Below are 15,502 nucleotides of genomic sequence, written 5' to 3' on the forward strand. Positions count from 1 at the left end.
ATATTGATTACATGCATGCCTGATAGGTCAGCTAAACAGTTGGTATAATCCAATTAATGCAGTATTTCAGATGCGTGACATAAAAATCAATCATAATTAACAGAGCAGCACAACAGCTGTGAAAGCCAGCTATGATGAATTTGTTTTCATCCTTGATAAAGGATTGAAAATCACGTCCCACAGACAGACTGTCTCAAAGGAGACAAGGAGACAACAAGACGCATGCGTCCCCCCCCCCCCCCCACAAATGATGTCCCCCTCTGAGCGTGTCTGGGACAAAGATGTCACTTTGTAAATATGGCGCCCCCTCTTGGGCCAATCAGTGTCATTTTGAATATGATCGAAGACAGCGGTGAGATTGCATCAAGATTCAGAGAGATTGCACAGATGATGGAGACAATGAGGTGGAGTGTCAGAGACAGTAAATAATGTGTCTGGGGATCCAGACCTCATCTTTGAGACATCATCAGGTTAAAAGCCTGCAGAGCCAGTCCGTGTTGTGGGGATCAAGGTGTTTGGACGGCATCCATTATTACTCATTAATGGGATTCTCACAAGCTTCAGGTTGAGGAGGATCACTTGTGGCGTGTGAGGCTTCCTCCACAGCTATTTGGGCCGACCAATAGGAAGCAAGGATACTGCAACGGCTGTTCATAACCAACTGGGAAACGGTTTCACACTTTCAAAAGATCCTTGGCAGGTGATTGGATGAACCATATGTCTAAAGGTAAAGTAAAGGTAAAGTCCCACTGATTGTCACACAATGTGTGAAATTTGTTCTCCGCATTTGACCCATCCCCTGGGGGAGCGGTGAGCAGCAGCGTGCGCCGCGCTCGGGAATCACATGGTGATTTAACCCCCCAATTCCAACCCTTTGATGCTGAGTGCCAAGCAGGGAGGCAATGGGTCCCATTTTTATAGTCTTTGGTATGACTCGGCCGGGGATCGAACTCACGACCTCCCAGTCTCAGGGCGGACACTCAGACCACAAGGCCACTGAGCTGGTCTATCACGTCTATCTCTAGCTCGCGTCACACTTAAATCCTGCCCGTAGCTGCCCTTGGTGCGAACCACTGGTGGTTTTCAAACCAATCGATTGGAGCGTGGCAAGATTGATCTGTTGTGCGATTGTGATCTCATGATCTCGAGTGAATCCAGCTGCGTCTCAACGTTAGTTCAGCCTTGGTCTTGGGGCGGCCCTCAACAATGGTGGGGTGGCTTGATTTCATTCAGCATATGGGCACACATGATTGTTTTTATTCAGAATACCCCAAAATATGGTGATTGGAATCTGAGTGGAGGGATAATAGAGTGCCAAAATCACACCTTCTTCCGGGTTAAGCATCCGCCATTCATTTTTACATATAGACATTTTGTAAGGATAGTTGTACTTGGTCAAACCAAGCGATTCAGCTATAACATAGCTACAGTAAATATGATTTAGAATCAGGAGAGTATAACATTCCACTCGGTCCAAAAACAGAAGTCAATTTTTTTTCCATCTGCCTTTTTATGTTATAGACTCTCCTGTTTCTAAATATAGCTGAATGTGAAATTATTGTTATAAGCATTTTATGTAAGGTCTATGGAAAAATTAATGGCGAACCTGGAAGAGGGCATGACTTTGACACTATGTGCTAGTGTTTATCCACCCACTCATAGGTTATCAAGAGGGATGTTGTCCTATCATTTTGACAGAAAGTTTGATATCTGGACATTTTAAAGGCAATCAATTGCCATGTGGTGCTTTATTCCTTCAAAGTGTTTTCTGCTCGTCGATGGTTTTTACACCTCATTCCATTTAGACTGTGCTATACCCTCTTTTGAATGCATAATACTGCATTTGAATATGGTATCTCAAAGCAGCGAAAATACAGTTGCTGCCCCATTTGTGTGCGTGGCATCCTAAAGCCGGGCCATTCATTTTCATTAAGTGCTGTCAGTAAGGACCATTAACCAGGCTAGAGAATAATCACCTCCCCAGAGTGGTGACCCGTTTATGACACAGGTAAGGGTTAAGAGAAACAGCCCACCTTGGATGTACCGACACAGGACTCATAGCGCGCACACACACACACACACACACACACACACACACACACACACCACGGTAAGCTTATATAATCAATGAGTCATTTGGTGTCGACACACTACCTGTGTGTCGACTTCTCTGAAAGGCGCAATGATTGGGTCTCTTTTTATTGGAGAGGTTTAAAAGTTTAAGGGAGGATTTTGCTTATCAGACAAATGAAAGGAAACCGAGATTTAAGTCCCGCACTGATCGAATGTTCTTCAGATGACGGTCGAGATGATCCTCAACGTTATTTGTACTGGACGAACCCTTTACTACGGGAATGCTCACTTGGCTCTGTGGCGCATGTTCGCTTATGGTTTGACCCTAATCTACTGTTTAAGAGCATTATAGCCTGTATCTTCCACTCCAAAGCTGTGATCATTGGGATTACAGTGGTTTGATATGATAATTTATCACGTAAACCTCTCAAGATTAAAAGTGAGTCCATACTGTAGTTATTCAGCAAAGCTGATGATGATATCCTTTTATCAGTGTCAAATTGTAAAGTGTAAAGTTAAATCCATTGGAATGCATGAAGAAGGTTTGCTTTAGAGAGCGAGCGGGCAGTTAGGTCTTTGTTCAGTCAGAAGGCAAGCTGAGACCTGACCTTTTCTGACACTGGAAACCACTGGTAGGATTGAACCCTATGACCACTGGTGTCCATGGTTTTCCAGAGCCGACTTTTGCCGATGGGAACCAAGACCCGATGGTCAGGTGGGCCTGGTTCTTAAATAAACAGTTAGGGCTCGGGTCAGGGTAGGGCTTGATTGTCTCGGACACGGGCCGGGCTAGGGCCTACATTTTTCTAGTGGGTGGTGGAAGCGATCAGTAAGAGGGCGGGGCTAGGGAAAATGAAGCCTATAGGCTGAGGCCACGTCTCGTCATAGACGCTGGTTTAGCTGGCTCAGCCTGGCTGGGGGCGTGGTCAGGGTGGGGTAAAAACCCCCGTTCTATCCATTCAGCAAAGTTAGAATTTAGCTGATAGCCCAGCCCAGGCAGACACGACCGGGGATTTAACCACCGCAGTCAACGCACATCTGAGCAGACGTGTTGTGTTCTGCTCTAGAACCCCCAAACCTGTAGTTTAGAGCCGCAGCACCGTCTTTTGGTGAGTCAGCCCATGAGATATATGGGCGGTTTCACCCCACTCGCGCGCCAGCCGTTTAACATTTTGTGGGCGTTGCCAGACATGCGGACTGTCTCTATAGTGATTAAGAAAATTGAATCAATTATTTCACTATAGCAAATTGTGCGTATGTTGTTAGGCACTTGTGTGTTGCTAGCGATGTTGTGTTTCTGGATGTGCAGGTGCTAACTACCTTACACTGATGATAAATTATGTTATTGTGGTCACCACCAACATTTGAAAAATGCAGTATAAACACAGTATTACACTAGAGGGTGTTCTTTGCTGCAGGTAATGCTATTTTTTTTCTTCTTGTTTCACTTAATTGTAAACTGTAAACTGTAAAAGTTTACTTGATGTTACAAAAAAAAACTGTAAAAAAATTGTAAACTGTTTAATTGTAAACTGTAGTAAACTGGCACCCCGGAAAAGTCTAAATTAAAGGAGAAAAGAGCAGTGAATGTCAAAGCCTCTCTATCCTCGTGATTTATACCACATTTTACTGTAAGTATATAAGCTGTGCAAAAGGTCAAGGCGATGAATATATGAGTGACTACACTATATCATTGTGGCCTGTGGGTCAAGTTATGATATTTTCTTACACAGGCGAGGTACTGGATCTTAGAGAATGTAAAGTGAAAATATACTACCACCAAGAAAAAATGATTTATTTTAGGGTTTCTCCTCACATACTGTACTGTCCTATTTTCCTAAGGTTCTCAGCATGATATCTACTACTGTATCTCATTAAATCTCCAGTTTATTTGAAATCGTACAAAGTGTGCCAGTTATATTATATCCCTCTGATTTATCTTAAGCCAAACAGTTTATCTACACTTTTAAGACATGGCTTTTGGTCTGGATTTGCATATATGCATATTTCTTTGCATATTATTATCTTTGTCATTCCACAGTATGTTGCTTATTAACATGGCATGATGGCAAAGCAGAATCAATGTAACAAATTACGAATGATCTTAAACTTCCAGCTTTTGGAAAAACAAGATCTGGTAGAAAAGTGGATGTGATGAGTGAAAACATGGATCTTCTGGGTTTGAAGCCAGCTGGTTCATCTTCAACAGAGGTCATAGAAAACTCTGAGGAGAGAACAGCTGAGAGCAGGAAAGGTCAGGTCTCACTGCAACACAAGAGTGGCATCTCCCAGTCACAAGCACGGCGAGACAGACAGTGATACAGTGGACGGAAATCTACCACCTGTGAGCAGTTCAAGACCAAGACACAAAACTTACACAATGTAACAAAGTGACAGCACCACACAAAACTTACACAATGTAACAAAGTGACAGCACATCATATATTAAACTTACACAATGTAACAAAGTGACAGCACTTAATATCTTTTCATTCATTATTTTCCGTCATTGCTTTGATTTATTGTTTCATAACATGGGAATTATGAGGTCCTTCCGGACTGCAACTCTGGGGGGTAGAAAACTAAAGTTGACTAAAGTATAATTCAGTGTATAATAATAATCATCGTGATCATCATCATAATAGGGGTGGGGGAAAAAATCGATTCACCTAAGTATCGCGATGTTTAATGTCACGATTTTTTGAATCGATCTTTTATTCCAGAATCGATAATCGCAATTTTTTTTTTTTTTTTTTTTTTTTTTTGGGGGGTTCTTGCAGTCAGGCCACTCACTGAACAGCAGGCCAGGCGTCGCCTACTGGTTTACTAGTGGTTTTATTACTTTATTAGTTAGTCTGAAGTAATAATTGCACTTCAGGTTTAAAGTGGGTGCATCTCATTGTAAAATTGGACTTCAAACGGCCCAAATTTCACGCGCGTTGGCCCATATCGGCCTGGCCTGCTTAGTATCTAATGCCCGGCCTGAATTATGATCCCAGTCCGCCCCTGTTTTTAACTATATCGCCCAGCCCTACTCATGATATAATATACAGTCTCTAGTGTATGATTAAACTTTTCCCATGTTCTAATCTAGTGTAAAAAAGCAAACAAACTGAAAAAAGAAAAGAAAAAAATAAACAAAAATCGCAATAAATCGTAATATCGAATCGCAATAATCGTAGAATCGCAATACTTAAGAATCGCAATATAAATCGAATCGGCACCCAAGAATCGTGATAGTATCGAATCGGGAGATAAGTGAATCGCCACAGCCCTACATCATAATCATACTAACAATAATAATAATGTCAATACTACTACTACTACTACTACTACTACTCTACCACCACCACAACAACAATTTAGCAATCTCCAAGATTTGGTGTTATAATCCCTTATGCCATAAAACAATGCTATCAAATCCTTGTGGTTTGACCCAAATAAAGCAAGTCTTGTTCATGTTTCAATATGGATTTACCCTGCATGAAAACAATGTATAAAATGTCATATTGTTAAGATGACACTGGGATAGGCAGTTTGTTTTCCAGCAGTTAGCACGACACTGTGGAGAACCGCAGGGTGTATCGGTAATTATAGGCCTTTAAACATCCCACAGAACATCTTAACTAAGAGAGAGAGAGAGAGAGGTTATATTATTTATAGGATGTTCATAAAATGTTTTGAAAGCATGAATTAAAAAAACAACTCTGTCATGATAAATACATCGCTGAGCACAAAGAGCAGATTGCAGCCCCGAATATAGTTTGAATTAAGAATGGCCTGTGGGAATGTCCCTCATCGATATTTAGGACAATTATAATAATGTGCTGTACCCATTTTCTGGATCACACATGATGAGCAATCAGCCACTTCCACACGGGGCTTAAAAGTGTGACGAGCTTCTCTCTGAAGTCTCCAAAAAAACACAGAGAGACAGAGAGAACTGCTCGTGCAGCCATGGGGCGAGCAGCAGATGTTCCAACACCCAAGAGGGCACACAGCATTCTGCAGGGCATGAAATTGATTCCAAGCTTTTTGATGGGGAAAGAAAAGGATAAAAAAAAAAAATACAACCATTTAGGTAAAGCCAAATCAGGGCATTTCAGGCTAATAGCGTACCGCAGGGAGGACATATTTTTGTAGGCTTACCCAGAAGTCCTTGCACTACTGGTTCGTAGGGGGGGGGAAGGCAATGGGATTTTCCCATGGGAATTTCAGTTAGATGCATGAAATAAGATGTGGTTAACAAAGGTTTATGAAACAGCAAAGTATGTGTTCAGCAAGATAATCTTCACAAGCGAGGACCACTTTTCAAGCATCTTCTGAACATCGCATAATAATAAAAAAAAACAACACATTTTACGCTTCAAAAGTCATAAAAGTGCTCCTCGTTTGTGAAGATTATTTTGCGGAACACAAAGTTCGCTGTTTCGTAAACTTGTGTTCACCACAGACCTTATTTCATAAGCAAAATTCTCATTCCTGCTGTATATTGAAAAGCAAAGAGAAAACGGTCCCCGTCTTCTACATTGGACCGTTTGATTCCTGGGGTTTGGCTCACTGTGGTTGGTGGCTGCCATGCTGCGAGGAGATCCCAGCAGGCATCTCCGCTCTTGTTCTGAGGACCTGAGGCAAACTGCTCTACACACATTATATGGTGCAATGTTTGGTAGAATGCCTGAGGTTTGAGAGGAAGTGACATCTTCCCACTGTACAGTGAGTTGTCAAGGCCTCAGGCACTGTGACAATTCACCCTCCTGAAATGTTGCCCAACCCTGCATGTGGTACATCTCTCTGCTGCCCCTGTCCCATCCATGAGCAGAGCTGAGAGGCAAAATGGGTGACCATAGCTTTCTTTTCTTTCTTTCGTTCTTTCTTTCTTTTCTTTTTATTTTATATTATTTTATTTTATTTTATTTTATTTTATTTTATTTTATTTTATTTTATTTTATTTTATTCTATTAAAGATTTAATGAGGATTAGTATGTAATGTTGTTCTTGTAAAGAAAACAACAACTCTGCTCTCCTGAACAGAACTGTGTGAATGACTGAGAAGTCAATTTGCATCAGAAAATGGCCATAATCCTCTCTGGGGCTGTAGATTTCAAATTAATTCAAGACCGCAATAAAGGCAAATCTGTCCTCTCAAAACGATCCCTTGATTGATTTATGTTAAACGAGTCTCAAAAAATATACAATATTGATTTATACAGTGCATATTAAACACGGCAATCAAGATATATTTCTGGAATGCACGTGTACTTCTTTTTTTCTATAATGACGTGTACATCAAAAGTTTGATTTTCCAAACTGCTGTATATACAAGGTTTACTGCAGGCTCTCTGCAGAGGAGGAGGGTAAAGAGAGAAATTATATAAAAAGACTATTTCAAATCAATAAAAACGCTGACCACTGAGCCAGTTCTGACCACACAGGGTCTTGGATTGGTGTGACACTTCATTTCAAATAAAGGCTTTTTAACTTTACCCTCCACCTCTGCAACATTTTGCCCCCTTGCACGTCTTGCACAGTGGTTTGTCTCTCCTCCACCTGTGCAGACCCGCTGGTGCTGGAAGTCTGTCACAGCCAAGAGCTCACCACAGGAAGGGCAGAGGATTTGTTCCACAGGTCGGACCATGTGATCTTTCTCTAGGGGAGTTCAGGTCGGACCATGTGATCTTTCTCTAGGGGAGTTCCCACTTTGTCCTTGAGATTCATGCTTAACAGCTCTTGACCGCCTTCCCGCCTCCAGGTTTCTCACTTCAGCCTGCAAACATGGCTCTCCTCCTCTCCCTTATGGACTTTCCCCATCGCTGCAAGTGCCTTATTCCCAGTCCTCCCCTCGCCTCCTTTCAATGTCACTGACAGTCAGGGGCGGACTGGGATCATAATTCAGGCCGGGCATTAGATACCAAGCAGGCCATGGCGATACGGGCCGACGCGCGTGCCTGCGAAACATTTGGGCTGTTTGAAGCCCAATTTGGGGCGTTTGAAGCCAGATTTGGGCTGTTTGAAGCCCAGTTTGGGCCGTTTGAAGCCCAATTTGGGCCGTTTGAAGCCAGATTTGGGCCGTTTGAAGCCCAATTTGGGCCGAGTCCAATTTTACAATGAGATGCACCCATTAACCCTGAAGTGTAATTATTACTTCAGACTAACTAATAAAGTAATAAAACCACTAGTAAACCAGTAGGCGGCGCCTGGCCTGCTGTTCAGTGAGTGGCCTGACGCTCACACAAAAAAAAATTTTTTTTTTTTTTTGCAGGCCAGGCCAGGCCAGGCCACCGGGCATTTGCCCGACGTGCCCGATTATGCAGTCCGCGCCTGCTGACAGTAGCTGCAGCAGCATACACTCTGCTGGGCTGTGCAGAGGTTGCCCACTGCTGCCCTGATCTTGTGATGACACCAACGTGTCTCTTTCCAACCTTTGACCCAAGACTTTCCCAATCCTGTTGTAGCTGCCTAACCCTATAACCCCTAACCCAGGGGTTCCCTCCCAACCCTTTTTGGCTTGTGACCCCTCTTTGACATCACAAAAATCTAGGGACTCCAGAGCCCCATTCTGTTCATAGAGCCAGATAAGCTATGTGTGTAATATGAGATTAACTAAATCTAATCTAATCCAATCTAGATTGGTCAAAACAATACTTATTTACTTACTTATTCTGTTCATTAGCAGCATTCATATTTGGCTCTGCAAAAAACAAACAAACAAAAAAACCACCAAAGAAGAATAAAGGAAAACAGATGCTTTGTGGAAAATCCAGCACCTCCCCCCCCCCCTCCCTCCCCCATGTGGTGTGCTTCAGGGCCATGCAGTGAAAACCAAGGAAAGAGAGAGAAGAGAAGAGAAGAGAAGAAGAAACTGACTGGTTTCTCAGGGCTACAGGCAGTCAGGCACACATTTCTATTACCTGTTCTCTGACCCTAATAGTTGTATTCCTGTTTATTTTCTCAGTCAAGCAGGTTATGTTTTCCGTGTATGTCTGTTTGTCAACAGGATTACGCAAAAATGAATGGGCCAATTTTGGAGTGGATCCAATCAGATTTTTGCATAATTGTGCATATGGTCACAGCAAAGCACAACTCTGGGCATCGTTATTACTATTAACGTTAGGCACTCGCTCGTCTAGTTTGCTCGCCGTGAAACATAACGTTAACGGAGCTGTTGAACTGAATGAGATTGGGATTAAGCTTACTTTAGTGCACTAGCGCCTCCTCTGGTCGGTCGGGGCGCCTGTTCAGAGGGAATAGGGAACTGGTTGGAATAGCGTGATCCTCCCACGTGCTACGTCCTACCGGCGAGGCTCCAGCTGTCAGGTGAAAAGAAGCGCCTGGCTACCGCTCATGTCTCGGTGGAAGCATGGTGCTAGTCTACGGCTCTCCCCAGATCGGCAAAGGGTGGAGCAGCGACCGGGCCAGCAGGGGGGAATAATTGGCGAAGTACAATTGGGGAGAAAATGGGATACAATCACACACACACACACACGCACACACACACACGCACACACACACACACACACACACACACACACACACAAAGCTTACTTTAGTAGCTGGTTGGGCTAGCTTCAGTTGTCGCAGCAGCTTGTCTCTCGTCAGCTGGCACTTCCTGGTTCACCAGCGCTTCATCTCAGTGCTTCTTTCTCCATTCATTTATATGCACACAGTTCCAAAAAGGGGGGAACTTGATGGTCCATTGACTTGGTTATGGCACACAGCAATCGCCATCTTGCAGCAAGGTTCAGAGAGAGACCTTGCCCCCCGACCCCAAAGTCCTTCTTAAAGACTCCGGCGTCAACCTAACTTCCCCATAAGCTCCACCCACTTCAGACTGACAGATGCATGAGCTAGGGCGCATGACATTATCATCGCAGACTGGACATTGGGGGACGTCTGCACTTTCTGAAGTGCCCTTGTAGTTTATTTATATATATTTTTTATTGTCCACATGATTTGGATCAGTTTCTGAACATTTTGCACCATTAAATTAGATCTACATTCATGTGGAGGGTTCAGCAGCATCGTTGGCTTCGGATGCCTGGACCACCTCGCGCTGGACAACCTCGGGCTGCACCGTGAGCTTTCCAAGGCCAAACGCTTCTCTTCTCAGCAGTTCCTTCCTGTGGTAATCCCTGATCAAAGGTCCCAGAGAACCAGGACAGGTTCTCTTGGGCAGCAGCCACACGGGTTAGCCTATATGCAGCCGTGTCTTTATCTTGCTCCTGCAGGTTAGCTCCCGGTAGCCTTGCAGATTGCTATTGTCATGATAAGGAAGTTTGGCAAAATGAGTGAAAAGCATCTCTGTATTTGGAGCCATTTCTTACCTCTTCTCCATATAGCAAACTATGAAAATACATGCAAATGAGCCATACTGTACAGTGTGTTGACAAAGTGATTTTATCATCTAATTATATGCACAGCTGTTTGCCAACAAAGCCATCAAAATGATCTGACTTAATGTGCCTAATAGCCTATGTCTTGTGACCGTCAATACATGACGCTTTTCGCACTGCTTTGATTTTTGCACGTCGACAATGTTTGATCCTGTGCAACTCATACCCAGGCTCATACCCAGGCTCGTACCCAGGCTCATACCCAGGCTCGTACCCAGGCTCATAGCCAGGCCCGTCACTTGAGTTTGGGTTACAGTACTGTTGGCTCATTGCCAATAAACCCTGTCTTACCTGTGATATGCACTGCCCCTGCTAGTCTTACCTGTGATATGCCCCGCCCCTGCTAGTCTCTACAGATTACCTGTGATATGCCCCGCCCCTGCTAGTCTCTACAGATTACCTGTGATACGCACCGCCCCTGCTAGTCTCTACAGATTACCTGTGATATGCACCGCCCCTGCTAGTCTCTACAGATTACCTGTGATATGCACCGCCCCTGCTAGTCTCTCTACAGATTACCTGTGATATGCCCCGCCCCTGCTAGTCTCTACAGATTACCTGTGATATGCACCGCCCCTGCTAGTCTCTACAGATTACCTGTGATATGCCCCGCCCCTGCTAGTCTCTACAGATTACCTGTGATATGCACCGCCCCTGCTAGTCTCTACAGATTACCTGTGATATGCACCGCCCCTGCTAGTCTCTACAGATTACCTGTGATATGCACCGCCCCTGCTAGTCTCTACAGATTACCTGTGATATGCACTGCCCCTGCTAGTCTCTACAGATTACCTGTGATATGCACCGCCCCTGCTAGTCTCTACAGATTACCTGTGATATGCACCGCCCCTGCTAGTCTCTACAGATTACCTGTGATATGCACCGCCCCTGCTAGTCTCTCTACAGATTACCTGTGATATGCCCCGCCCCTGCTAGTCTCTACAGATTACCTGTGATATGCACCGCCCCTGCTAGTCTCTACAGATTACCTGTGATACGCACTGCCCCTGCTAGTCTCTACAGATTACCTGTGATATGCACTGCCCCTGCTAGTCTCTACAGATTACCTGTGATATGCCCCGCCCCTGCTAGTCTCTACAGATTACCTGTGATATGCACTGCCCCTGCTAGTCTCTACAGATTACCTGTGATATGCACCGCCCCTGCTAGTCTCTACAGATTACCTGTGATATGCACCGCCCCTGCTAGTCTCTACAGATTACCTGTGATATGCACCGCCCCTGCTAGTCTCTACAGATTACCTGTGATATGCACCGCCCCTGCTAGTCTCTACAGATTACCTGTGATATGCACTGCCCCTGCTAGTCTCTACAGATTACCTGTGATATGCACTGCCCCTGCTAGTCTCTACAGATTACCTGTGATATGCACCGCCCCTGCTAGTCTCTACAGATTACCTGTGATATGCACCGCCCCTGCTAGTCTCTACAGATTACCTGTGATATGCACCGCCCCTGCTAGTCTCTACAGATTACCTGTGATACGCACCGCCCCTGCTAGTCTCTACAGATTACCTGTGATATGCACCGCCCCTGCTAGTCTCTACAGATTACCTGTGATATGCACCGCCCCTGCTAGTCTCTACAGATTACCTGTGATATGCACTGCCCCTGCTAGTCTCTACAGATTACCTGTGATATGCACCGCCCCTGCTAGTCTCTACAGATTACCTGTGATATGCACCGCCCCTGCTAGTCTCTACAGATTACCTGTGATATGCACTGCCCCTGCTAGTCTCTACAGATTACCTGTGATATGCCCCGCCCCTGCTAGTCTCTACAGATTACCTGTGATATGCACCGCCCCTGCTAGTCTCTCTAGAGATTACCTGTGATATGCCCCGCCCCTGCTAGTCTCTACAGATTACCTGTGATATGCCCCGCCCCTGCTAGTCTCTAGAAATTACTGATTTGTGTTGACAGGAGGGTCCAAGACGACCCAATCTTTACAGGCCACACGGTCAATCACATTGTTAAAACCAATGAAAACACACGTCTCATACCCATGCATGCCTCTCTCTCTCTCTCTCTCTCTCTCTCTCTCTCTCTCTCTCTCTCTCTCTCTCTCTCTCTCTCAATGAATACTAATGGAGTCTGAATAATGGCGAAGGACAAGTGTCTTGAAACTCATAGATTTTCCACCATCAAGAGTCTGTAAACACAGTCTTCAGTCAGTCTGTAAACACAGTCTTCAGTCAGTCTGTAAACACAGTCTTCAGTCAGTCTGTAAACACAGTCTTCAGTCAGTGTGTAAACACAGTCTTCAGTCAGTGTGTAAACACAGTCTTCAGTCAGTCTGTAAACACAGTCTTCAGTCAGTCTGTAAACACAGTCTTCAGTCAGTGTGTAAACACAGTCTTCAGTCAGTGTGTAAACACAGTCTTCAGTCAGTCTGTAAACACAGTCTTCAGTCAGTGTGTAAACACAGTCTTCAGTCAGTCTGTAAACACAGTCTTCAGTCAGTGTGTAAACACAGTCTTCAGTCAGTCTGTAAACACAGTCTTCAGTCAGTCTGTAAACACAGTCTTCAGTCAGTGTGTAAACACAGTCTTCAGTCAGTCTGTAAACACAGTCTTCAGTCAGTCTGTAAACACAGTCTTCAGTCAGTCTGTAAACACAGTCTTCAGTCAGTCTGTAAACACAGTCTTCAGTCAGTCTGTAAACACAGTCTTCAGTCAGTCTGTAAACACAGTCTTCAGTCAGTGTGTAAACACAGTCTTCAGTCAGTGTGTAAACACAGTCTTCAGTCAGTCTGTAAACACAGTCTTCAGTCAGTCTGTAAACACAGTCTTCAGTCAGTGTGTAAACACAGTCTTCAGTCAGTGTGTAAACACAGTCTTCAGTCAGTCTGTAAACACAGTCTTCAGTCAGTGTGTAAACACAGTCTTCAGTCAGTCTGTAAACACAGTCTTCAGTCAGTCTGTAAACACAGTCTTCAATCAGTCTGTAAACACAGTCTTCAGTCAGTGTGTAAACACAGTCTTCAGTCAGTCTGTAAACACAGTCTTCAGTCAGTCTGTAAACACAGTCTTCAGTCAGTCTGTAAACACAGTCTTCAGTCAGTCTGTAAACACAGTCTTCAGTCAGTGTGTAAACACAGTCTTCAGTCAGTCTGTAAACACAGTCTTCAGTCAGTGTGTAAACACAGTCTTCAGTCAGTGTGTAAACACAGTCTTCAGTCAGTCTGTAAACACAGTCTTCAGTCAGTGTGTAAACACAGTCTTCAGTCAGTGTGTAAACACAGTCTTCAGTCAGTCTGTAAACACAGTCTTCAGTCAGTGTGTAAACACAGTCTTCAGTCAGTGTGTAAACACAGTATTCAGTCAGTCTGTATACAGTCTTCAGTCAGTGTGTAAACACAGTCTTCAGTCAGTCTGTAAACACAGTCTTCAGTCAGTGTGTAAACACAGTCTTCAGTCAGTGTGTAAACACAGTCTTCAGTCAGTCTGTAAACACAGTCTTCAGTCAGTCTGTAAACACAGTCTTCAGTCAGTCTGTAAACACAGTCTTCAGTCAGTCTGTAAACACAGTCTTCAGTCAGTCTGTAAACACAGTCTTCAGTCAGTCTGTAAACACAGTCTTCAGTCAGTCTGTAAACACAGTCTTCAGTCAGTCTGTAAACACAGTCTTCAGTCAGTCTGTAAACACAGTCTTCAGTCAGTGTGTAAACACAGTCTTCAGTCAGTCTGTAAACACAGTCTTCAGTCAGTCTGTAAACACAGTCTTCAGTCAGTCTGTAAACACAGTCTTCAGTCACTCAGTATCCGCCTAGCACCCCATTTTGAAATTCACAGAGAAGTGGGATGAGGAGTGCGAGTGAATGTGTGTGTGCGTGTGTGTGTGCGTGTGTGCGTGCGTGAGTGTGTGTGTGTGATAACAGATCACCCATCTCATGGGGGAAGTAACAATTTTCTGATTGCTAAGCATTTGACGCTGCCAAAGGCAAAATACCTGCCTTGACATCGCTGATTGAGCCGCGGCCAGAAATGCAACACAATAATGCGATAATGCAACAGAGCAATAATGATTTTCTGCTCTATAGTGGATATACAGTAGGACTTAGTTTGAACGATGCTGAAATTAAGTGCAGGATTAATACTATTTACTACATAGAAGCCATATAACGATGTTTAGAGCTCAAAATGGGATTTGCTGATTCGCTCTTTAATTAATTTACTTTGGAGATTTGCATTTTGCTGCCTCATGCCTCCGCCTGTCTCAGGAAGAACCACAGGAACCTGTCTAACGAGAGAATTCTGGCAACGCATTGATCTATGCCACCCCCCCCACTGTACTGCTGTAAACTTAATCTGCCATCATCTATAACGTCGTTCAGTGCTGAGTCTGGATTAGCAGGTAGGAGGCGGGGCTCGTTTGTACACAGCAGACAGTACTATAGTACTATAGTCGTTTGTACACAGCAGACAGTACTATAGTACTATGGTCGTTTGTACACAGCAGACGGTACTATAGGGCCGGTTTTACCGCTTCGGTTCGGTGTACGAGCCCAAACCGGTTTGATCACGTGCGAACCGAAAAAAACGTTTTTTGTTTGAATAAAAAAATAGTGCCAATCCATTCTGATTGCACTATTTTTCATATTAGTCTCTTCTCAAGTTGCACTAGGAGGCAAAAGTCTTATTTTTTTTATTATGTTGATGTTTGAAGAAAAGTTAAGCTGAATAGTTATGAGAAATTAAAACAGTGTGTCGTTACAGTTAAATGGTTCTGCTTATTTTTATTCTGTGTTAGTGCTGGTTGGCAGCATACCAGCTTAGAGGTGCATTATCGCCACCAACTGCAGTCGCATTACAGCCATTTATGGGCTACCCTAAAAAATTAAAAATAAATTGGTAAAATTCGATATACCGGTTTGATACGTTTTTTGGGGGAATATTGAACCGGTTTCAAAATGTTCAAACTGACCCATGCCTACTATAGGCGATGGGTTGTGTGAGTGAGGGGGTGGATATGTGGTGGCTGAGACGATGGCTTCATTGCTTTCTCACCGGGTGC

The sequence above is a fragment of the Poromitra crassiceps genome (genome assembly GCF_964638095.1).
Source record: "Poromitra crassiceps genome assembly, chromosome: 8".
Taxonomy (NCBI): domain Eukaryota; kingdom Metazoa; phylum Chordata; class Actinopteri; order Beryciformes; family Melamphaidae; genus Poromitra; species Poromitra crassiceps.